Raw genomic sequence first — 27,023 nt, 5'->3', positions numbered from 1 at the left:
GGCAGAAAAGAAAAGCATCGTAGGAGGGAGAGGAAAGTACACGATCCAAGATGCTTTAAAGGCATTCCAGTTGCCAGTACTCACAAATTATGTTCCCGGTTTTGAAAGAGCTGGGAGGTGTGCCCCGAGAAACATAGATGGTATCTCTGAGAAATTATAGACCATGGAAGAAGCGTCCAGATACTTGAGGTGAGTGAATCACAGCCAATTTTTTTTTTTAATGGCCAAAGCAAACTCTAGAAAACTAGAGGTCAGCTGGTTCGGTGCTCTTTTCAAGCAGAATTCTCTGGAATGTAACAGTAGAAGTGACTAGAGATTAACAAGAGTCAGTGACAAATAATAGGTGTGGGAAAGAGAGTTACAAAAAGGTAATTGCCAACAAGAGCCTTTTCTCTTGGGGGAGCAGCCATATTGGGCTGACCGTAGCTTCTGAAGAGTAACTACTCCTCGTGCCTTTAGGAAGTGTTTGAGGCTCCAGGTGGAGAGAATAGTGACTTGTGTGTCCTGGGAAGTCTTTCACCTAGAGGAAGCAAGTGAGCAGGCATTTCCTGACAGAACAGAAATAGGATATGCCACCCCAACTCTAAGAAACAAGGGCCAGGAGAAAGCTGTGGGATCACTGAAACACAAGCATCAGAGCGGATCAGAGAGGAGAGACAACCCGAAGGAGGCTGTGCTGACCAGGAGGCCAGACAAGACATATCAGCCTGGGAGGTTTGACCAGCCCAAGAGTGTGACAAGAAAGCTCCGTGATCTTAAAGTCATGTGGCTAACAGTGGAGCCACTTGGATTCACTCATTTATTCAATATATCTTTATTGAATACCAGATGCCTCAGGAATTGTGCTGGGATTAGACATTAACTGTAGTTCCTGCTTCAAGGAAGATCTCAGAGAGGAAATAAAGAAATCATGTCTGGGCTAAATCTGAGTAATACACAAGGCTTCACCTGGAAAACAAAAACAAAAACCAAACCAAAACAAAGAGATACAGAGAGAAATGGCACTATGGTCAATTAGAGCAATTGTCTTGGGTCATCCAACTGAAGTTGGGGCATTGGTGGTATAGTGGTTAGCATAGCTGCCTTCCAACTGAAGTTGGGGGCCTCAGAAAGTTGGGAGGACAGGGCCAAGAAGAGCATCCAACAGAGCTGTATTTTGCGAGGCGTTTGTAGAAGGCAGTGCATGTAGGGAGCAGAAGACAATGTTCCCTAGTTCAGCCACTAGAGCCCCCCAGATTGAACCTTGTCCAGCTTAGAGCAGCATGTCAAAGGGAAAGCACAATGGATCAAGAGATGTGTGTAGGAATGTTGGAGCCCATAGCGTTTCCTCACTGGGGAAATGCAGGCCACAGACAACCAAAGCTACCATTGGCTACCAAAGATCCATTGTGGTGGATCTTCCTGGGAAACAGACTGGGTGTGGGGCTAAGGGAGATGGAAGCCTCAAGCAGGAACCCTAGATTTCTAGCTCGAGCAAGTTAAGTAAACAATGGTGCTCTATATTGACGTGTCACAGTCACAAAATTGCAGCGAGAGTAGGCAAGAAAGGCTTGTAATTAAAAGTGGGTATCAATTAAGTGAAGTCTGTCATTATGAAATTCTAAAGACGTGACATCTCGAGAAGATGATCAGTTTAGCAAGAATAGGAGTGAAACCCAGGAAAGAGAAGGTTCTGCTCTAAAGCACTTTCTTCATTATTCCTGGCTAGAATGAATACCATTGGCGAGGGAGGAAGGACTGCAGTTAAATGAGAATTGTGTGGATGTTATACTGTTGTAATTAGTTACCTTCTGCCTGGGGTTAGCTGCTGACAAACCTTTATGCATGGGGACGACATGTACTCCTGTCTGAAGGCCAGGCTCCATTCTCCTGTCTCAGGTAGAGCCTTGTAGGTTGAGCTAGATCATTGGTTCTATCAGGCAAAACAAGGACAGATCTGGGATGTGATTAGACATGCACCTTGTCTGGCTCAGCCCATTCTGAGGTTACCTCACTGTGTAGCAGCTGGTTCTTAAGTTGGCGTGCATCTTTCTACAGATGGAAAAGGTAGAGCTGGCAGACTTGTGTGTTCCCTAGCAGTGGAAATTTATTGTTTCCTTGTCTTTTTCTCACTCTAAACTGTAAACTCTGTGAAAGAAGGGAAAGTGGTCCTTACCTAGCAGAAGTTCAGCATTTAACACAAGAATGAGTTTTCTGCCACGGGAGCTAGTCTTAAAGGAGAGAGTCTGCCTATTACCCTGGACTCTGTATCTGGAAAACTTTGAATTGAAGCATCAGCCACCACTGGAAGTACGCTGAAGGGCTTCTGGCATGTCCAATATGGCAGCTAATAGTCACACGTTGCTACCGAACGCTTGAAATGCCACTAGTCCAAACCGAGATGGGCTGTAAAGTGTAAAATGCACACCAGATGTTGAAGATAGCTCTATAATAACTGTTTTGAACATGTGTTGAAATGATATTTTGCATATATTTGGTTAAATAAAATCTATTATAAAATTAATTTTACTTTTTAAAATGAGGCTACTGAAAATTTAAAATTGAATATGTGATTGACATTTTATTTCTATTGGACAGAGCTGCTCTAAACGAAGGCCAAGCAGCCCCAGTCTCCGGACATGAGGTTGGGCTGAGGGATTCTGTTCTCCATTTGACTGTTTCCCACATAGAGAAGGAAGTCTCGTTGAGAACATCTTCCCATTTATTCCAATTCAGTGACATCTTCCATAATTGATAAATACTGAAATGCAACCCAACCCCAGGAAAAAATAATTCTTGTTTTCTCTCTTTCACCTTCTGTAAATGGCTCTAGTGGTGTCAACCTTTGTTGTTGTTGTTGCTCAAAAAAGGGAATACGTAATTCAATCTAAAATACTGGCATTCAAGGGGCGCCTGGGTGGCTCAGTGGGTTAAAGCCTCTGCCTTCAGCTCTGGTCATGGTCTCAGGGTCCTGGGATCGAGCCCCGCATTAGGCTCTCTGCTCAGCCGGGAGCCTGCTTTCCCTTCTCTCTCTCTCTCTGCCTGCCTCTCTGCCTACTTGTGATCTCTCTCTATCAAAATAAATTTAAAACAAAAAAATACTGGCATTCAAACAAAAACATCCAAAAGGACATACTCCAGAAACTTTTGTGCTTAGGGAGAAGGTCAATGAGGATGATATCCTTTATCAGAGGAGTTAAGATAGGATTTAGTTAAAACATTGCCAGTCCGGGGCGCCTGGGTGGCTCAGTGGATTAAGCCGCTGCCTTCGGCTCAGGTCATGTTCTCAGGGTCCTGGGATAGAGCCCCACGAGGGCTCCGCGGGGAGCCTGCTCCACAGGGAGCCTGTTTCCTCCTCTCTCTCTGCCTGCCTCTCTGCCTACTTGTGATCTCTCTCTCTGTCAAATAAATAAATAAAATCTTTAAAAAAAAATTGGCAGTCCACAAATAATACACAATTGTAATGTAACTGCCTTTAAATCAAATGATGGAGTAAACAGAGCCACAGAGACTCTTAACCGAATGGGATGTGGTGGGAAGAATGGATTACTGATTTGTCATGGTAAACTTTTTCTTGGCAGGTTGGTAACAGCACCTGAAGAAAGAAATTGGAATTTACGCCTATTCAAGTGTGGAGACGGAGCATGTTGCTAAGGTGTTAGAGGATTCTCAGAGCCCATCAAGAGGTCCAAACACTGGCCACTGAGCCTGAGGGTTGCACTTGCAATACCAGTCCACAAACAGAAAGCCATACTCTCCCTCCCAGGATACGGAACCTAAGCAAGGAATGTTCTGGCCTGGAAAGGAATGAACTCTCTCTGCCAACTCACCAGTACGGAGGAACTGACAGCTGAAACTTCAGAAGGTTTTCAAGAGATTTGCCACATGTTTATTTTACATGGTTTAAGAAATCGATACCAATTAAGCCCTGCCTCATTCCAGTCCTCACCGCAGCTAACCACAGCGTGGTTCCGGGACCAGCAGGGTGAGTGTCCCGGGGAACTTGTTAGAAACGCAGAACCTCAGGCCCACCTTGGCCCTCTGGAATCAAAAATCTGCATTTTAACAAGATCCCCTGGTGATCTGAATGCAGCGGTTTGAAAAGCCAAGCTTTTCCTTTGTAGGAAGAGGCCACTGGGTCACAGCTGCTTCCTTTCTGTCTGGAGAACCCCATGGAAGGTGACCTCCTCCCCCCCAGCTTACTCTGCTTATGAAAAGAGCACCAGCGAGTTAGGGATCCTGGTTGGAGGTAGCGTCCAACCCGTGGCTCGTCAATTAATGCAGCTTTTAGCCACAGTTATTGGACATCACTTCTCCCCAGATGCTTCTGGAATCTGCGAGCACAGTTTTTACCCTGTCTGTTCAATGGCACAGGTTTCCTCCCAGAAGTACCCGTTGTCTTTCCTTTTGCATCAGTTCGATTTTCACCAGAATGGAAAAGCTCTGAATTATCAGTTTTTCTAAAGTGAACCGCTATTGCCTTTTGTTTTTTTTTTTTTCTTTAAAGGAGAAGCGACTTGCCACTCAACTGCTTGTAACTACAGCAAGAACAGTCCCTGGCCTGGGGACTCTTATTCAGCAGGGTTATTACCTTCCACAAGCAAAGTTTATAGAGTTGGACTTCATACACATGGGAGGAAAAAAGAGTGCAGAATGAAACAGAACTCTGGAGAAAGAAAATAATAAAACTGAATACAGCAGTCAACACAGCACGGTGGTTAAGTGTCTAGGCTCTGGGTTCAGGATAGGTAGGTATCAATCCTGGCCCATCCCGGACAGTATCAGGCCAGTCCCTCAACTTCTCTGCAGCTCAGGTCCCTCATTTGTATGGGACAGTAATAGTACCACCTGGTCACGTGGTTAGGGCGTGAAATGATCCATGCAAAGCAACTAGTACAGCGTCTAGACAGAGCAAATTCTCAGTAATGTCTAGTGTTCGCTCTATTATTAATCATGCTTAATATTATTACTTATCAACATTATACCATTCGGTTTCTGAGTTCTATGACATGATCCCAAACTTCAGTGGTGTCTAACTTAACAGGTAGCTGTACATGTAATAAAACAGCTTCTTTCAGGGGTGCCTGGGTGGCTCAGTGTGTTAAGCCTCTGCCTTCAGCTCAGGTCATGATCTCAGTGTCCTGAGATAGAGCCTCACATTTGGCTCTCTGCTCAGTGGGGAGCCTGCTTCCCCCTCTCTCTCTGCCTGCCTCTCTGTCTACTTGTGATCTCCCTCTCTGTCAAATAAACAAAATTAAAAAAACAAAAACAAAAAACCCAGCTTTTTTCAGACATGTTAAAATGCCAACTGGCTCTCATTTGTCTTTAGACCAGGAGGAACATGATTCTGACTTACTAGCGATCTAACAAAATCATACCATCACGATGGTGCACGTACACAGCCTCACTGTGACAAGGCGCACCCGTGAACCCAGAGCAGCCCAGTGTCGACTAATTAACTTCTCAAGGCTTCCAAGGGGTCTCCTGGGTGTTTTACAGGGTCCACCAAGCCAAAGAAGGCTGGAGAAGAGGAAATAGGATTAACTTCTTGATTGGAAGAGTGATTAAACACTGGAACAGGATACCCAGGGAGGCTGCAGGATCTCCTTCTCTAGGGAACTTTTAAACAGGAGACACAACTGTCTGGCCTGCATGATGTGGGTCTTCTGCCTGGGAGCAGGGAATTGAAACGTGTGAACTCAAAAAGAAAAATTACAGTTTGACGTTAGTGTTTAAAAAAAAATAGGTAGAAGTAATTTCCTTTCCAATTTATAGGAAAATACTCTATTTTCCTGTACCCCTCCCACCGCCCCCCAACCCCCGATTCCTAACTCCCCTCCTTGACTGCTCTGACTGTATTTAGCATGGCTGCAGTTTACTTGTTGACATGCCTATGTCTCCTCCACTAGACTACATGGTCCCTGAGGCTGGAACATGGTCATTGCAGAGGCACACTCCGATACCTGGTGCAAAAGAAAAGGAGGGTGGCCACTGAACCACACAGATGCTAAGGCATTTAAAAAGGGCTTTGACGGGGCACCTGGGTGGCTCAGTTGTTAAGAGTCTGCCTTTGGCTCAGGTCATGATCCCAGGATCTTGGGATCGAGTCCTGCATTGGGCTCCCTGCTCAGTGTGGAGCCTGCTTCTCCCACTCCTACTCGCCCCTGTTTGTGTTCCATCTCTCTCTCTCTATGTCAAATAAATAAAATCTTAAAAAAAAAAAAAAAAAAGCCATTGACATTCTCCCACACACAACTTGGAGGTAGCTCATTCATTCATTTATTTATTCAATACTTAATGAGTTGAGCTATGACAAATTCAAAAAATATTTTATAATGTCTCTTATGCACAAAGTAAACCTTTCCCCAAAGAACCCATGGTACAGCCAGTGGTACAAAATAAGGGTTTTTTTACCTCCAAGACGGCTAGCAGTTTCAGACTTAAGTATCCACTCCAGCTTGAAAACAATATACTGCAATTCTTTGTCTCTCTTACAGAATTCAAGTAGCTTCTTAAAAAACCCCATGGGTTCTGCCTACTCTAACTCAGAACTATGCAACACATACAAAAGAAATAAAATATGCCTGGCTACCTGGGATGAAGGTTTTAGATGAAGATCCCTTCACATAACACTTTTCTAGTCTGTTCTCCTCCCTGGCAGCTTTTATTCCAATGGAACATCCCTGAGGCTAATGCGTGGCTGCCTGGTGTGTGAGAGTGGTGGGTTCTCCTGCTCCGGGAGGTTCACTTTGTTAAAATGCACTCTTGGTAAACAGAAAGGCAACCATCTATCAGGATTTCAGTTCAGCATGCAACTGACTGGCCTATAAACATAATTTTTGAGCGGCTTTTCTTCAGCAACTCTGACTGTTTAATTAATCTTAAGCCATTAACCATTCATTTAAAATGCCACTTACGAAATCTTAATTTTGCACATCATCAGCTGGTTCACAAATGGCTAAACCATGAGCAGAAGCGTAATGATCTCTCTCCCCCTGTCCGTGGAGCTCGCCAAGCTCATAGCCAATTTTGGCTTCTTAATTAACCATATGCATATAAGCACTTAAATTAAATGGCAGGTTTTTTTTGTTTTTTTTTTTTTAAGAATTAATGTGCAGTGAAATGTTAACACTGACATCATTCTGCTGCCTTTTGAAGGGGCCCAAAGGCAGTGTCTGGCCAGGTCCCGACTACTCTGGATGCCCAAAGGTGTTACAGGTGTGGGAACCTTTCCATTTCGGTTGAGTTCATCTTATGGAGTGCATCCTTGCAACAATATTTTGCAGCCATTGTTCAAATTCTGCAACTTTTACATTTTAAGGGAAAAAGAGATGTCATCCCCTCAGACATGCTTTAGCACGGGGCATTCAGAAACAACAAATCCGGCAGCCCATTCTTTTTCAGTGGTTGACTCCAATTAGGTGAGTTAGTTCAAACCAAATAAGAGGGCAGAGGAGGATATTCAGGGCAAAAAAATAATTGTTAGCTGAGGCTGAAATGACTTTTTCTCTAACTAGGTCTCTGATGGTTAGAAGCCACAGAGAAATTACTTGCCATTCTACAGGTGTCAGCCAGGGTCAGGGCCCAAGTTAAAAACTGGGCTCAGAATTGTTCAGGATGGTTCTTCATCACAGTATATGGAAGGCTATGACCCATGAGCCAGTGCCTAGGTCATATCTGAGATGTGACAGCAAGCCTCCATCAAAACCACCTCCAAACTTCAGGGACTTGACTATGAGTCTGTAACTAATTTGACTGGTGGCAGTAGCGGACATTACATTTTGGAGAATTATGGTAATCTTGGGCATTTTCATTTTTCTTGCATCCAAATACAGAGATTCCAAAGACAGGCATAAATAAGGAATCACAAATGAAAATTATGTTGCATCATCTACTAAAAACGCCACGCTCCTGGAATGAGGAAAATTGTTAGAGTGTTCATTAAAAATGTTTTACAACACGGTGGGAGTGAAAATGGGAAAAATAGCAGACCGTTTCCTGAATCCCAATATGAATTGAGGTACAACACCACTGAATTCATTAGACCCGTAGCAGAGGTGACACATGGGTGGTTACGAGCCTCGTTTTAGTTACATTATACCTGTGCAAATTACTGAAGCTGGTTTTGACTGAGAATTCATGTGCAGGTGTCAAAAAAAAAAACAACTCCACAAACATTGACTGTAATTAGAAACAGAAATGTACTGATTGACGAGAGAACTTAGAACCAAACATGCGCATAAACAATTTGAGTCTCAGCAAACTTGGCATTTTGTAATCCCGTTAGCAATTCAGTTTTTAATCCAAGTAAGTACTTAAAATACAAGCATATCTTGACTCTGCAATTTCTGAGGCTGGATTCCAAGAGAATGACAATTTATCCTCCTAGAAGACCTTTCAGGCTGAAAGGAATCAGGAGAGCTTTCCAAAAACTAATGTATAAAATCTGCGAAGTCACATCCGTTCTGTGATTCCTTCACTGATCATCAATCCATTAAACAATCATATGTTGGGAACCTACTGTGTGCTAAGCTCTGGGAATGCAGTTCTTTAAGTTCAGTCTTGCTGATGAAAAGCTATAGTCCCATTAGGCAAACGTAGCAGTCACCCCAGAGTTTAGTTTTGATTTTAGGATGTTCCCTTCAAAAACTCCCTAAACAATTTTCCTTTGAATTAAGGAACTAAAAGGTGACTGGCAAGTCGTGGAAAGAGGGACGACACCTTAACCTAGTGACTTACCTTAGTGTGGAAGCCAGCGCCACAGGCAGCTTGTTAGAAATGTCAGTCTTAGGGCTCTGTCTCAGACCTACTGAATCAGGAACTCTGTGGTTCAACAAGCCTTCCAGGTGATTCTGCAAGCTCAAGTTTGAGAACCATTATGCTAAAAGTTGATCGTTAACTGCAGAAGCATACATGTATCAGACTAATAAGGCATCGTATAGCCCTGAGAATGAGAGATGGGTGGGAAGTGGGTTAGGTCTCTGGGAGGGAGGACACATGTCCCTGAATAAGCTGAGAGTGATGGGTGCCCTCAGATGTGGTGAAGAAAATGGGAACCTTTTCTATATTGTGATCTGCGCTAGGGCATACCTCTTGGTCCAAGGAAAGGAAAGGTACCATGCAGACTGATTAACTCATCCAATTACTGAACCTCTTTGTTCTCTACCTGGTGTCAGTAAGAGAAACTTCTTTCACTTCTTCACAATGCCACGCTCCTGTGCACATCAGGATTTTCTTCCCCTGCTGCTCTTTTGTCTGAAATGCCTTTCATTCCCCTTTCACCACCAAACTGCTCTTAACTACTCACTCTCCTTGTCTCAACTTAAATGTCATTTTCTCAGTTAATCCTTCCTTGATCCTTCACAATGTCAAATATGTTTATAGCACACCGTGCCTCTCCTTAGTAGTATTTATAATTAAGGAGTGATTATAATGAAGAATTTAATATTTCTCTCTTCCAGTAGATCTTAAGTTCCATGACAGTAAGGACTTTGCCCAAATCTTATGCAATAAATATTTGTTGAGTGAATGGGAATTTTTTTTCCTTTTTTTAAGAAACTTTATTTTCTGTTAATACTTCCATTTTGTTTGCCTTTGTGGAAGAGCCGTTTAAGACCACTCTGTGGTTGTTCCTACCCATTCAGTGGGAGCTGCGGACCAGTCTTCAGTGGCCGGCAGAGGGCTCCAGTCCTCGGGAGGGAACTGCTGACTAGGCACGAGGGCCCCTGCTCACCTTCAGACCAGTCTGCGGCCTCAGGCGGAGTAGCAGTGAATCTAGGGGTGGAGCAGTCCGTTCACCCTGAAATTCCTCCTTGGTCACAGTCATGCCAGCAGCGGCCCGCTTATCCTTTTCAATCTCCTCAGGATCTCGGTAGAAGTAGAGATCAGGCACAGACTCCCACGGGTGTTCATGGGAAATGGGGCCACGCATGCGCAGAGCTTCCCAGGCCATTATCTACTGTATTAGACGCACTGAGTGAGCTTCCTTGTTGCAAGGGATGTCAGTGTCCGTATAGCGCAGGGGAGAGTCCGTGTGACATAGAGTGGTGGTAGGCAGGTTAACATTAGATGCCTCTGTGAGAGGCTGGTGACCAGCCCTGGGATCAGTAGCCACTAGAAGTCCTGGCTTCCAGAAGGCCGCCCGGATCTGGTTAGTGAAGTTTCCAGCTATAGGAGCAGTTCCGGGAGCGGCAGCAAACTTAAGCACAGCTCACTGGCCAGTGTTCTTGGATGACCCTGACATCAGCCGACTTTTCAATGGCAACAATGGCACGAATTGCCAGGAGAAGCTTCTCCCGGGTTCTCTTCGGATTTATAATGAAGATACCATCATTTTTCCTTTTGTAGATGTTCTGTTGCATTTGGAAGTCAGGGTTGGTGCCACCTAAGTGGGTTCCTGCTACAAAGAATTTGAGGACATCCTCCTCCTTCATTTCCAGGGCATCAGGGGCTCTGGACATGGCGGAAGTTTCCTAAACACCACCAGAGGGACTGCTCCCCAAGTAGCACAGAAAGGCTGAATGGGGATTTATTAAACAGTAAATTTTATGGAACTCACACGAGTGTTAAAGAACCATGTTTCCTAAGTCCTGACCTGGGAGCTAAACTGGTTCAGGACACATCATCTGTGGTTTCTGAAATCCCCTTTTCTTATATTTTTAGATATTTCCATTCTCTACTTCCTCCCCTAACTGACCTAATGAAAGAGAGGGCATCTTAATCAATAGTGGTAGAAAAATAAGAAAAAAATGACTAAAATTTGTTTGAGCACTCAAAATGAGGCTATTGTGGTATAAACTTGATAGGCATTAACACTTCAAGTACCCCAACAGCTTATGAGTCATGGAATCATTTCCCCTGGAGGTGAAGAGAGGCTCAAAGAAGTTACACACTATGGCTAAGGACCACTGACTGGTAAAATTAAGATATACACCTAGGATTTACACCCAACTTCAAATTTTATGCTTTGAACACATGAGGAGAAAGATAATAATCTCAACAGAAGTAATAAACAGTTAAATACTGCTCAAGAGGCAATACAATATATGTAAAATGTCTTAATACTGAGCAAATATTAGGTGTTCAATAAATACTATTATGAGCTACCATCACCATTATCATCACTGTCATCATCCTTAGTTTTGAAAATCCTCCTAAAAACTATGTTTCTAAAGCCTAAAACTCACATCTGAACAGACTCTGGACTTATTTGATATAGGTAGGTTTGGAGAAATTCTCTCACAGAAAAAAATTTTTTTAAAGCCCCAAATGGAAATTTATAAACTGAGTCTCTTCAAAACTGCATGGACTGAAGTTTATTAGTGAAGTCTACTGCTTTACATTTCTTGTTTTCCAGTGGATTAGTTTTGAGTCTCAGAAATCACATACGCTTCTGAAATTTGTTTTCCAGACTTGAAACTGGAATTAAGCACAAACAAGTCTTTTGTTACTATAATGTCTCAAATTTCTAAGACACTTAGATTTAGTTCTGCTTCCTTTTCTTGGCATTTTTTAAGATGCTTGCCCGCTTTTACCAACACCGGCCTCACTGTCAGAAGAACAAGGCAGGAGCAAAGCCACAGCAGGGAGAAGCTGTGGTAGGAGTGGAGAGCCACCCGATTAGCTCTTCAGAACACTGAGGTATGAATTGCAGGAGAAAACAACCTGTCCCCCTTCTTGCTAAATGTGATCACCAGAATGGTGAGGATGGCTTACAGGGTCTCTGAGTGAGAGCGTGGTAGGGAGAGAGACCCTTTGGAAATGCGACTGAGGTAAAGGTTCATGAGACCAATACTCAAGAGCATAGCATGAGGGACTGTTGTTCTGTGGGGCATCAATAAGAAGACAAAGATGACAAAACTGAATGCTAATGACAAATCTCTTCTATACCTTCTCCAAAATCGGTATATATTTAAATTCAAATCTAAAATCAGTTACGAGGGCCCACTATGTACCAAGCCTTCTACAAGTGGTTTTCATTTAGATTAGTTCCTTTAGCCAATTAACAACAAAGTCTTTTGACTATAAATCTACATTATCATAACATTAACACTTAGCATTAAAAATGGGATAAGGGAGTTCCATTTTTGGTAATGCTCGAAGACTTGGCCACATTCTCACTTCATGAAAAGAACAGGAATAGCTGGACAGACATGAGAAAAAAACAAAACAAAACAAAAAGTCTGCTTGGAGGCTTTGGAGAACTAAAGAAGCCAGAACTTGAGGGACCAAGAATGATTCTGAAGACTAGATAAGCACATTGAATTGAGCCTATATTCTGTGGCATTTTTCTCTGCAATTCTTTTGCTAATTCATAAATGGCACAGGATCAGATGCTTAAAAAAAAAAAAAAAAATGAGCAGAGCCTAAAGGCTAAGATGTGGAGGCTAAGAAGAAATTTTGACATTCGCACAGGATTGGTAAGATAGAAATTAGAGTCCATGGTCTGCTAAGAAAGAAGGGTCTGAGTAAACAACTCAGGTTTACAGTTAGGAACAGAAAGGCTACATTCCAGGAGTGAGGGTAAATTACTGATAAACTATCTGTTACCATAACTAAAACCCAGCTTCTAGTCATCTAACTCAAAGCTTAGAATAAATCAATGTGACCCTAATCTGCCTGTCAGAAAGCAAAGTAAATCCTCTCTGGAAAAAGATAACATCAGCCTGAGATTGTTTGTACCATTTTCAAGCACTATGTCTAGCATTCAATCAATGCATACCAGGAGATAGGACCAAAGGACTGAAAACAAAGTGGAAAATCAAACAATGTAAATAGACTCAAAGCTAATCCAGATATTTACATTATTAGATATGGTCCTCAAAATAACTGTATTTAATATGTTCAAGAAAAAAGATGACAAAAGTGAAAATTTAACCACAGAAGTATAATCTCAGAGTAAATCAAATGGATACATTAAAACTGAAAATCACCATAACTAAAATTAAGAGCTCAATAAATGGGCTTAATAGAAGACTGGACACAGCTGAAGTCAATATTAGTACACTGGAGGACAAATGCATTCAAAAATAACCAAACTGAATCATAGGTTAAATTAAAAAAAAAAAAAAAAAAAGCACAGAACAGAGAGCAAGAAACACGCACCTGTATAAAAAGATCTAATATTTTTGCATTATTAGAATACCAAAAGAAAAGAAAGTAAATGGGATAGAAATAATATTTGAAGAAATACTGGCTGAGAATTTTCCAAAATTGATGAAAAATGGATTTAGGAAGCTCTACAAACCCTTACCCAGTTTTAAACACAGCAACACATAGGCACATTGTACTGAAGCTACCGAAAACCAAAGACAGAAAGATTTGAAAGCAATTGAAGACCAAAAAATGCACTATATTCAAAGGAGTAACTGACAACAGACTGGTGAAAACATTAAATGCCAGAAAACAATAGAATGATATTTTCAAAATGTTAAAAGAAGAAAAAGATCTAATAACTATATACCCAGAAAAAATATCCTCAAAAAATAGAGATAAAATTTTTAAAATTTTTGAAGAAATACAAATTGAGAGGATTTGTTATATTACAAGAAATACTAGGGAAATTATAAAGGACAAAAGGAACATTCCATATAGAAGCAAAGATACTCAGAAAGAATAATAGACACAGTTAAAATAAACAAATAGTGGGGTGCCTGGGTGACTCAGTAGGTTAAGTGTCTGACTCTTGATTTCAGCTCAGATTATGATCTCAGTATTGTGAGACTGATCCCTGTGTTGGACTCCACACTCAGCTTGGACTCAGCTCATGATTCTTTCCCTCTTCCTCCCCTTCCACCTTTCCCTCTGTTCTGTCATAAATAAATAAATAAATAAATAAATACAATCTTTAAAAACCCTAGTTATATATAAAACATATATATTTACATATGTATAAGTATATGTATATTTAAAAAACATGAAAATATAGTATAAAAAGTAGAGGGATTAAATGAAGTTAGACTATTCCAAGTTCTATGCCTTGTTTAAGAAATGATAAAAGTACTAATTTATTTTGAAATACAATAAATCAGGAATGTATATTATAATCTTTTGAGTAATAAATGTAGCTAAAAGGAGAATAGAAGAACACATAACAAACTCACAGAGGTAAAAAAAAATGAATCATACAAAATTCTTTATTAATATACTTTAGAAAGAAGAAAGGACAGAAAAACAAACAGAGTGGGTGGAAAAGTAGAAAATGGAGAATAAGTTAGAGGTTTAAATCAAATAATATCTGCAGTATCATTAAATGTAAACAAACTAAATACTACAATTAAAATACAGATTGTCGGACTGGATATCAAAACAAAACCAAACCCAATTATAAATCTCTTACAAAAGACACACTTTAAATATAAGGATCCAGAAATATTGAAAGAAAAGAGATGACAAATATATATTAAGCAAAAATTAAGCAAAAGAAAGATGGTATATCAGACAGAGTAGACTTTGAAGCAGTAGTCTCTCCTAGGAATAAAGTAAGATGTGTCATGATGATAAAAGGGTCAATCACAATTCATGACATTCCTAAATTTTTGTGAACCTAATAACAAGCTTCAAAATATATAAAGTCAAAATTAACAAGATTAAAATGAGAAATTAATAAATCCACAATCATGGGAAGCTATTTTAACTTTAATCAAAATGGGATAAAACTATAAATCAACAACAGAAAGATAATAGGAAAGTCTCCCATCATTTGGAAATGAAACAACACACTTCTAAATAGTCCATGGGTCAAAGAAGTTTCAAGGAAAATTAAAAAACAAACAAACATTGAACTGAAAGAAATGCAAGCACAACATACCAAAATATATAGGATATAGCTAAAGCAGAGCTGGAGGGAAATTTAGCATTAAATGCTTCCATTAGAAAAAAAGAAATCTCCAGCCTGATCACATTCTCTTCTCTTTTTTTTTTTCTTTCTCTAACCAACTTATCTTATTTAAGAAGAAAGGGAGAGAGGGGCAGAAGGTATATTGGAGCGAATTATAGTACAGAATTTCCCTAATATCACAAAGGGAACAAGCATCAAAATCAAGGCGGCATAGAGAACCCACCTCAAAATGAATAAAATCAGGACCACACCCCATCATCTAAGAGTAAAACTTACAAGTCTCAGTGACAGAGAGAAAATCTTGAAACAGCTCAGGACAAGAAGTCTGTAACATACAATGTTAGAAATATTAGATTGGCAGCAAACTTGTCCACAGAGACCTGGCAGGCCAGAAAGAACTGGCATGATATATTCAGAGCTCTAAATGAGAAAAATATGCTGCCAAGAATATTATATCCAGCTAGGATATCATTGAAAATAGAAAGAGAGATAAAAAGCTTCCAGGACAAACAGAAACTAAAAGGATTTGCAATCACCAAACTAGCCCTATGAGAAATCGTGAAAGAGATCCTATAGGCAAAGAGAGAACCCAAAAGTAACACAGACCAGAAAGGAATAGAGACAATATACAGTAACAGTCACCTTACAGGCAATATGATGGCACTAAATTCATATCTTTCAATAGTTACCTTGAATGCAAAGGGGCTAAATGCCCCAATCAAAAGACACAGGGTACCAGAATGGATTAAAAAAAAACAAGACCCATCAATATGCTGTCTACAAGAAACTCATTTTAGACCCAAAGACACCTCCAGATTTAAAGTGAGGGGGTGGAAAACCATTTACCATGCTAATGGACATCCAAAGATAGTTGGGGTGGCAATCCTTACATCAGATAAATTAGATTTTAAACCAAAGACTAAAATAAGAGATGAGGAAGGACACTATATCATACTCAAAAGGTCTGTCCAATAAGAAGATCTAGCAATTTTAAATATCGATGGCCCTAACATGGGAGAAGCAGACTATATAAACCATTAATAACAAAATCAAAGAAACACATCAAAAATAATACAATAATAGTAGGGGACTTTAGCACCCATCTCACTGAAATGGACAGATCATCTGAGCAAAAGATCAACAAGGAAATAAAGGCTTTAAGTAACTCACTAGACCAGATGGACATCACAGATATATTCAGAACATTCCATCCCAAAGTAACAGAATACACATTTTTCTCTAGTGCACATGGAACATTCTCCAGAATAGATCACATCCTGGGTCATGAATCAGATCTCAACTGGTACCAAAAGACTGGGATCATTCCCTGCATATTTTCAGGCCACAATGCTCTGAAGCTAGAACTCAATCACAAGAGGAAAGTTGGAAAGAACTCAAAACATGGAGGCTCAAGAGCATCCTAATAAAGAATGAATAGGTCAACCAGGAAATTTAAAAAGAACTGAAAAATTTCATGGAAACAAATGAAAATGAAAACACAACTGTTCAAAATCTGTGGGACACAGCAAATGTGGTCCTGAAAGGCAAGTGTATACAAGACTTTCTCAAGAAACAAGAAAGGTCTCAAGTACACAACCTAGCCCTACACCTAAAGGAGCTGGAGAAAGAACAGCAAAGAAAACCTAAACCCAGCAGGAGAAGAGAAATAATAAAGATCAGAGCAGAAATCAATGAAATAGAAACCAAAAAACAGTAGAACAAATCAATGAAACTAGGAGCTGGTTCTTTGAAAGAATTCATAAGATTGATAAACCCCTGGCCAGACTTACCAAAAAGAAAAGAGAAAGGACCCAAATAAATAAAATCATGAACGAAAGAGGAGAGATCACAACCAACACCAAATGAGTACAGATAATTATAAGAACATATCCTGAGCAACTATATGCCAGCAAATTTGACAATCGGGATGCATTTCCGATTCTAGAAATGGATGCATTTCTAGAGACGTAGAAACTACCAAAACTGAACCAGGAAGAAACAGAAAACCTGAACATACCCATAACCAGTAAGGAGATAGAAGCAGTCTTCAAAAATCTCCCAAAAAACACGAACCCAGGGCCAGATGGCTTCCTAGGGAAATTCTACCAAACATTTAAAGAAGAATTAATACCTATTCTGAGACTGTTCCAAGAAATATAAACGGAAGAAAAACTTCCAAACTCATTTTATGAGGCCAGCATTCCCTTGATCCTAAAACGAAAGACCCCATCAAAAAGTAAAATTACAGACCAAGATCCTTGATGAAGACAAATGTGAAAATTCTCACCAAAATACTAGCCAACAGGATCCAATAGTACATTAAAAGGATTATTCACCACGACCAAGTGGGATTTATTCCAGGGCTGTAAGGTTGGTTATCTGCAAATCAATCAATGTGATACAATACATTAATAAAAGAAAGAACAGGAACCATCTGATACTCTCAATAGATGCTAAAAAAGCATTTGACAAAATACAGCTTCCTTTCTTGATCAAAACTCTTCAAAGTGTAGGGATAGAGAGTACATACCTCAATATCATCAAAGCCATCTATGAAAAATTCACAGAGAATATAATTTTCAATGGGGAAAAACTGAGACCTTTTCTGCTAAGGTCAGGAGCACGGCAGGGATGTCCACTATTACCACTGCTATTCAACATAGTAGTAGAAGTCCCAGCCTCAGCAATCAGACAACAGAAAGAAATAAAAGGCACCTAAATCAGCAAAGAAGAAGTCAAACTATCACTCTTTGCAGATGATATGATACTATATGTGGAAAACCCCAAAGACTCCACTCCAAATCTGCTAGAACTTGTACAGAAATTCAGTAAAGTGTCAGGATATAAAATCAATGCACAAAAATCAGTTGCATTTCTATACACCAAGACAGAAGAAAGAGAAATTATGGAGTTAATCCCATTTACAATTGCACCCCAAACCATAAGATACCTAGGAATAAACCTAACCAAAGAGGCAAAGAATCTATACTCAGATAGCGAAGGAAAAAAAATGAAACAAGATGGGATCGGGAGGGAGACAAACCATAAGAGATGCTTAATCTCACAAAAGAAACTGAGGGTTGCTAGGGTAGGGGGTAGGGAAAGTGTGGTTGGGTTATGGACTTTGGGGAGGATATGTGATATGGTGAGTGCTGTGAAATGTGTAAGCCTGAGGATTCCCAAACCTTGAACCCCTGGGGCAAATAATACATTATATGTTAATAAAAATAATTAAATTTAACAAAAGAAAAAAGGAGAAAAAACAAACAAACAACAAAGCAAGCAGAAGAAAGGAAACAATAAAGAACAAAAACCAGTAAAATTGGAAATGAAATCAATAGAGAAAATTAATAAAACAAAATAACTTAGTATTTGAAAAGATCAATAAAATTGACAAAGCTCCAACAAGACAGACAAAGTAAGAGAAAAGAGACAAATTACAAATATCAGGAATGAAACAGGATATTACAAGACTCTGCAGTTCAGTGAGAGAACATCCTATCAAGAGAACAATAAGGAAATGCTATGAACAATTCCACACATAAATTTGATAACTTAACGGGACCAACTCCTAGAAAAGTGAAAGCTACCATAATTCATACAATATGAGATAATTGGAATAATTTTCTAATTATTAGGGACATCGAATTTCTAATTAAAAACCTCCCAAAAAAGAACTCTTTAAGCCAAGATGGTTTCTCTGGAGAACTCTACCAAATGTTTAAAGAAGTAACACCAGTTATATACAATTTCTTCCAGAAAAAGAAGAGATAACACTTCCCTTCCTATTCAATGAAGCCAGTGAACCCTGGTACTAAACCCAATGAGAGTACAAAACAAAAGAAAATAAAATGAAACTATTGACCAATATCTCTCATAAATGTAGATATAAAAATTCTTATCAAAATATTAGCAAATGAAATTAAGTAATATCTGAAAAGAATTATATACCATGACCAATTATATACCATGACCAAATAGGTTTTATTCCAGGCTGGTTCAATGGCTGAAAAGTCATAAATGTAACCCAACATGTTAGTAGGGTAGAAAAGAACAATCACATGATCATATGAGTTGAAGCAGAAAAATCATTTACTAAGACTCAATATCCATTTATGATAAAAACCCTCAGAAAACTAGAAATTAGGACAATTTTCTCAATTTGATAAATACATCTACAGAAAAACATATGGCCAACATCATACTCAATGGGGTAAAGACCACATGCTTTTCTCTTAAGGTTGAGAACAAGTCAAGAATATTTGCTCTTACCATTGCCGTTCAACATACTACTGGAAATTCTAGCCAGTGCAATAACGTAAGAAAAGGAAATAAAAGGCCTGACAGAAAAAAAAGAAAGAAAGCTTATGTTCACACAAAAACCTGTAGATGATTATTTATAGCAGCTCTGTTTGTAATGTCCCCAAACCAGAAAACTAAAATGTCCCTCAATAGGTAAATCATTGTTTCTATACCATGGAATATTACTCAGCAATAAATAGGAATGAACCTACAATACCTACAATAGTTTGGGTGGATCTCGAGGTCATCATGCTGTGTGAAAAAAGCCAATCTCACAGATCACATAGTTTCCCATTTATTTGATTCCATTTAGGTAGTATTCTAGAAATGACAGGATTATAGAGATGGAAAACAGATGAGTGATTGCTAGGGTTTGAGGATGGGGGGAAGAAAGGTGTGTAACTATAAAGGTATAGCATGAGGAATACATTTATAGTGATGAAATAGTTCTGTATCTTGATTGTAGCACTGGCCACATGTGTGATAAAATTGGCACAGAACTATACATACCTTGTATCAATGTCAAATTATTGGTTTTCATGTTGTAACTACTGAGGAAAACTTGGTGAAGAGTACAAATTTCTCTGCACTATATTTGCAAATTCCCGAGACTTGATAAAATCAAGTTCAAAATAAAGAGTTAAAAATAATTATAACTATATAAAATATGACTATATATAGTAACTTTAAGCATACAGTTATGAAAAAAGGAAATAAAAATACATGAAGTCACATATTTGGCAGAAAATGGTCCACCAAATTAAAAAAAAAAAAATCCATTAAGTTGAGAAAGGCTTTTTAGAATTTTCCACCTAACTTTAATTCATTCCTAGGTGATGAATAGTCATCTTAACAGTAGAATGATATAAATACCTAGGTACTAGCATATATAATAGTAACTTAAATGATGTTTTTCAACTGACAGATGCTATTTTTTGAACATATATATATACAGTATACAATACACAATTAAATTCTTGTAACGGTCTTATGTAGGCACTATGCTTATGCTCACTTTAGAGGTGAGGAAACTAAGCCAGAGAGAAAATAGGAAATCAGTAGAGCAAGTGGCATAAGAATATCCAGCCAGGCTTTGCTCTAAGGACAGGTATGGCTCAGTTCCAGACCACCTACTGACCTTGATATAGAAAATCCATTGCATTTGCAATGTAGAGAATATTCCTCCTAGCTCTGTGCTCAGAGAACTTAGCAATTTAGAAAGTGAGGAGCTGAGTAATGGCCAAATTTGAGGAAATCTAGAATGCTTGCTCAGGATTAATTAAAAGTCTGTGTAAAATTATGTCTCTTGAATTCTATTTCTGGATGGGTTCATATCAATCCTCAGTCAGCTCTCCAGAGGGGAGGGTATTCCACAGCATATAAATATTAAAACATCTCTTTAAGATGTTGGATATTTATAAGTATTAACAGTCAAACTACCTTTTACTGCCCTTTCTCATCCCACTGATTATTTATTGTTTGAAAAGATAAACATAGGAAAGCAGTTGACCTAACAATGGCCTATTCCTGATTATACATTGCATTAAATACAGAAATTATAAAGAGGGCACTTTGGAATCTTTGGGTCTTTAACATTGGCAAAGACTGTGTAATGAAAAGGTATGTGGCTTAGCCTAATAGATTAATGCAAACCACAGGTCACCAGAGGCCTGGAGTAAGTGTGGTTGATCAACACAAATCTAGCACTACTACAGAGAAGTAGGTCAAAGCCCAAGGATTCTGATATGTCCTTGTACTTCCATAGCCTTGAATAGGGTGCTTTGCACATGACAGACATTTAATATTCTTTTAATGGAATGAATGAACGAATGAATGAATGAGGGACAGAAGGATGTCTGGCAGGTAAGGAGCAACATGTATGCTTTTTGCACATGCTCCTTAGTGTCTTCTATCATTTTTTATTGTAATGATCTTTTCTACCTTCTTTTCTTAAAAAAATATTGATTGAGCTCACTATACTGTTTTCAAGATGTACTTATAGGTCACAACCTAGAGTTTGAAAAAAAAACAAACCCTTTCATAGGTAGAAGGTCACGCATGGCTTTTGGAGTCATATCTGGGTGGGAAACCTGGCTCTGATCACTTAGTACTTGTGGCACCATAGGTAAGTTTCTTAATTTTTCTCAGCTTCCAGTTTCTCATAGGTTATCTACATTTGTCACCCTGGAAGCTGACAACTTAGGCAGATACAAGTCTAGCATAATCCCAAGAATAGGGCTCTCAAAAGATGGAAAAGAAAAAAAAAATAATGAGAACATGGAGTTTTAATAGATATTTACTCTACAGGATTTCTGTTACCTTTCTACAGCACAAATCTGAATATGGAATCCCCATTTGAAGGGCTCGCTGTTGCTCTTGAACTAGACACTAATTGTTTTTTCTCAGATGATATGGCTTTTAAGAGTATGGCTTATGTTGACTTTCATTTCTTGCCTCCAGCTGGCCTAATTTATGTACTACACTCCAGATATTCTGATATACGCAGTTCCTACCATAAATGCACCATGTTTTCTCTTTGGGTCTTTTGTCTGCTCCATTAATTTCTGCTTGCTCTTAGGTCAGAATATAGATTCCTTTAGAGAGCCTTGTTTGACCACCCAGATCTGCATTCAGCATTCTCCATCAGGAGTTCCTATAGCATCTTTGGCTGACCCTTACTACAGCATGCCACCATTAATATTCCAAAGTATCAGCAGCATCCCTCAGGAAGACAGAATTCTCTTGGTGTTATTTATACGTCTCAAGAAATTCTGCACACTCCCTCCCACCTCCTTTTGGTAAACTGGATAATTTAGATAAATATACCTTAAGGATCAGGTCATTTGCTTGAAAAACAGTCCAGTCAGTTCTTAAATGACAGCTTTAGGAAATCAGAGCAACCCTTTGGCAAGCATTCCTCAAACTACCAGCAAGGCTGAAGATGGCAAGAGGGTGGAGGTCTTACAGATGAATGGTCACTAAGCATCAACCCTCCTTGTCTAGCTCATATATAATAGAAGAGAAGATTATCTACATTTGTCACCCCTGGAAGCTGACAACTTAGGCAGACACAAGTCTAGCATAATCCCAAGAGTAGGGCTCTCAGAAGATGGAAAAGAAAAAAATTAATGAGAACATCAAGTTTTAAAGAGTGGGGATGGAGGAAAGTAGAGTTAATGGTATATCAGTTATTATTAGCACTTATCTGGTCATAGAGATTGTTTCATTAAGAGATTTCTCATTATTGTTTAAAAGTCACTTAAAAATTGATGGCAATATGTTCTAAGGAAAAAAAAAAAAGGATTACTTTGTTCAACTGATGAATTTTAACTCTCTATGGAAATGGCATTTATTACTGGGATTCCCAAACCGAAATGAGATCACTTTGGCTCTGTTTATAGAAACTAAAAACACATCTCCAAGTCATCTACTGTAGTCCCTGTTCAACTCCCTCCACACAGCCTTGCAAAGCTATGAGTCAGACATGATAGCAGAAAGCCTTTAAACTGAAGTAAAAATAAAAGGAAAAATCACTAGAGACTGGGGACACGTACCAACAGAGGAATGAACTGTGCATGACAAAGTCGTGCCTCGGTGAGGTGCCAAATCTCTGAAATCAAGAAACTAGACATCAATTATCCTGCATTGCCAAAATAGCACAAGATATTTTCACACCCAGCTGTTCACACCTGGCTAGGAAGCTTTACTGTTAACACTTTTTCTATCCTTCATCACCCTTATCTTTGAATTTTCCAAAACATACTTTTCAGTGGTCATGAAAACTAAGAATATAAGCCCTCCACCTGCTTTACTTAAGTGATATTAAAAAATACTCAGACTGAAATATTTCTGTCTCAGCTACAAAAGAGGGTCTATATAATAAGGACAGCCTCCCATAGGAAGTTAATAATATATTTGAACAGAGTGTTATGTAGCATTAATCTATAACTTTTGCATTATTAATGGAAGTGAAAAAAAAAGAAGACAAGCCATCTAGAGGTAATCTGTTTGTGGTGGATGCCATGGGATGGCTTCCTACAAGCTACCTGGAACTCCTTTCTCCCTTGTCTTTGTTTACTGAAGATGAAATACTATTTCTCAAACCCTCTTGCACTTAGAAGAGACTTTTAAATATAGTTTTTGCCAGTGAGAAGTTGTTGGGGTGTTCTGGGAGATTTTTTTCAAAGGAACGGACTTGACAGGCATAGTCCATTAGCTCTTTGTCCCTTTCTTCTTGGAAAGTGGACACGAAGCCTAGAGTTGCAACAGGTTTCTTGGAATCATGATGTAACATGAAAAAGCAGTCTAACTATTGGGGAAAGCAGAGGAGAAAAATGAAAAGAGGTCACTTAATGAGGTCCAAATCACAGAAATTCTTTAAAGGGTGAGACAAATACATCAGTTGGGATTTTGGTTGTTTACAGCCAAACAGGATATGATTTGACACACTATTGTCAATGACAGCTCTTCCGGGACACCCAGAAATTGGGCTAGTTCATCCAATGGATTGTGCATGAGCTCAAGCCCGAACAAATGGAGATTCAAAGGACAAGAAGACAGCGTTAGTTCTGATGACAAGCTGAGGGACATCTAATGAGGTAGGAATGGTTTTTAACAAGCAATTGACAGTAGTAAAAAATGAGTAGGTAAATGTGTAAAAACTGTGCTCTTCACATGTGCAGATGATATGACTGATATAAAAGAACAAATAAAAGACTGATATAAAAGAATTCTGAACTGTTTTCCAGTTTTCGTGACTTTTAAACCCTCATTTTCTTTTCTGTTTCTACTTTCTAACTCTTATGATTGAAATACAACAGCAAGAGTTTGGGCTGGAATTAGGAATTAACCATCAACTATGTGACCGTGAAACAGAATCTAACAGGTTCCCAAACCCATGACTTTAAGGGTCAGCAGCTAAATATAATCAATAGCCTTCTTAAATAGTTCTATTTAGTTCAATAACTTTCTTAATATGTAGACCAATAATATATAATATTGGCCAATAATACATAGTCTAATGACATTCTTAAATAGCTGTAGTCAATACTTACTGAACCAGGTACTGGAATTTCATTTATTCTACAATTCATAGGAGATAGGGTATACTCTTGTCCCCATTTTACAGTGAGGAAACTGAGGCTTGAAAAAATTAATATATTTGAGCCAACTACCTAGAAAGACTAATCCACAGTCTCAGGTCTTTCCCCAATTAAATGCATATGCGATTTCATAATTTTTATATTATGTCTTTTATATACCTCTATTCTAATGGAACACATTATACTATAATTATTTGTTTATGAGGTAGTTTTCATTGTTATACTGAATTCCTTGAGGGTAAGGATGGTTTCCAAACTTCTTTGTATAATCCGTGGAATACAACACAATGGGAGTTTTGTACAAACATTGGTGAATGCCTGCTGGGAATCAAGGATTCTTAGCAGGGATACTGAGGAGCTCTGTGCTGTTGGCCACCTTACATTCACAGCTCTAGTATGTAAGCCAGTAAGTATTTGATAAGCAGATATTAAGTGCCTGGTATTATACTGGACCACAGGAAGTATCATTTTGCTTAATTAAGTCTAAATGGACACATTATTTGGGAATATCTAGAAGAGAAAAAGGATGCAGTATTCACCAAGAACAACTAATTCCCTTTCTTTTTAGGGTTACTAGATTGGTAAATCAAGGGTTTCTCACAAACACAGTGTACCTTAATATCACTAAAATACTTGACAAAGTCTTCCACAATGTTCACAGATGAACTGGAGAATGCACATTAAATAATAGTAGGATGGATTAATAGTTAACTGAACATCCATCCCAAAGAGTGTTGATTAATGGAGGTCTTGAGTGATGAGTTGCAGGGATTATACTTGACATTGATCAACGATCTTATCAATGACATGGATGAGTCCATAATGACTAAATATGAGGATGGTATAAACCTAGGAAGGATAGCTAATATATTAGAGGACAAAAATCAACACTTTAAAATATCTTTATTGGCTAAAACAATAGGATAAGCCTAACAAGCAAATATTTAACTCAGGTAAAGAGAATATCCTACATTTAAAGAAGTAATTATAAAAATATAGGATTCTGCATAATGTTTTTGGGAATATTTGGCTTGATAGCAACTCAAAATAGAGCTTTTCGTTTAAAAGTGCACACCATAAATGACACCTGATATAAAAATTAAGGCAGCATTAATAACAAATTAAGATCAAAAGATGTAAGAGTTTCTTTCATTTTCTATGCCTCTTTTTTCACACTGTATCTGAAATATGGTATCCAGTTCTCCATGCCATGCAACAGAAGACAATCATAAACTCAATAGACTGGAGCATATTCAGAATATGGCTACCAAGAAGGCTACATGCATGGGTTGTAATTTAAATGACTAGGACTGCTAGAGGAGTTTATACTACATAAATGATTATATTTCTCACGGCTACGTGCTTGTTTGCTTCATCCTTGTAAGGCTAGGTCTAAACAGAGAGCCTGGCATATATTTGGAGTTCAGTAAACATTTGTTAAGGAAGGTGGTCAGAGTGATCACCTCCAACAGCTGAAGGAAGGGCTACGAATGAGGCTTAGATTCTGCGTCCATGTTGGTCAACCCAGGAGCTATGGTAAATGTTACATGGAGAAAGCATTTGGATGGATACAACGTGAGCATCCCATATCAATTAGAGTAATCTGATAGTAAAAAGGGATGTCTCATGAATTCTTGTCACTGTAGGTATGCCAACATGGGTTAAATGACATCCTGTGAAGGATTTTGTGGAGAAGTCGACTATGGATGGGATGTGAGACTCAACCCCTTAATGTCCCATTCAATTCTAAGATTCTGTCAAATGATTCATTCATTCATTCATTCCAAAAATATTTATTGAGTACAGACTGCTCTAGGAAATGAGGAGATAATGGTAAACAAAACTATGCAAGGTCCCTATCCCTGTGGAGCCCGAAGTGGAGACCAGTGGTCTCTAAAGTGGGCTGTGCACACATCTGAGGGGAAAAAGAAAATTGAACTATTATTCACAGCTTAAGAAGTCTCATTATTTTATTAACTTCTATATTTTACAATATGAGCTATAATGCATATGATATCATTAGTAAGGTAATTAAGTACATGTCACTTAGAATCAAAGGCATATATTTGGGGGGAGTTAACACCCAAAAGCCTTTTTACAGTAAGGGTGTGTGATCAAAGGTATTTAGCAACCTCTGATAAAGAATGTCAAGTAATCATGTGAGTGAATGCAAAACTGCAGCCATGGTAAGTACCACACACACCTTCTATTCCTCCTCGTTGACACTGTTCTAAGCTCATTCAAACATAAAGCCTTCATGTTCACATGCCGTGGGAGCCCTTTAATTGCTGGTGTTGCGGTGACAAACGAGCACATTCTACCCTTAGGAGCTGTCAGGACTTAACCCCTGCTATATCTGAATCCTAGAAGAACCAGCACCACAAGAATCCAGTCTTAATGGTTCCATCATGGTGATAGGGATTGTTTCTAGCCACCATCATTTACAGACAAATCCTTTAGAAGCCAGGTTTTTCTTGGAAAGACTGACGATTCAGGCCCAGGCCTTGAGAAGCAGGCAGGTGAGAGGCAGAAGTTAGTTGCCCCTATTAGGAAGCTACTGTGGGCCACACAGGACATGTCTCTGTGACATAGAGATATATAACAGATAGAGATTTGTTCTATAGATTATATTTAACCATTATAACATGTAAAGCTATTAGGATAATCCTCCTTCAGCAAATAAGGAGGTGAGGATAAATTGCCATTTAACGGTAGGCTGAAGTCCAGGATTTTGTGTCACATTAGTGAGCCCTCCCTGACACCACTCCTGGCTGCCCACATCTCAGGATAAAGCCCAAACT

The 27,023-nt window shown here is 38.9% G+C and overlaps 1 protein-coding gene and 1 pseudogene across 2 annotated transcripts in view; both read right to left on the bottom strand.

Annotated features, from left to right (window-relative positions):
- PARD3B (par-3 family cell polarity regulator beta) overlaps window positions 1–27,023 on the bottom strand; it is a 1,055,741-nt gene that overhangs the window by 129,393 nt on the left and 899,325 nt on the right. The gene's annotated exons all lie outside the window — the stretch shown is intronic.
- On the bottom strand, window positions 9,589–10,439 carry LOC123950746 (annotated as a pseudogene).

This window comes from Meles meles, chromosome 9 (assembly GCF_922984935.1).
Source record: "Meles meles chromosome 9, mMelMel3.1 paternal haplotype, whole genome shotgun sequence".
NCBI lineage: Eukaryota > Metazoa > Chordata > Mammalia > Carnivora > Mustelidae > Meles > Meles meles.
The sequence above is the reverse complement of the archived record's forward strand: the minus strand, read 5'-3'. Positions and strand labels throughout refer to the sequence as shown.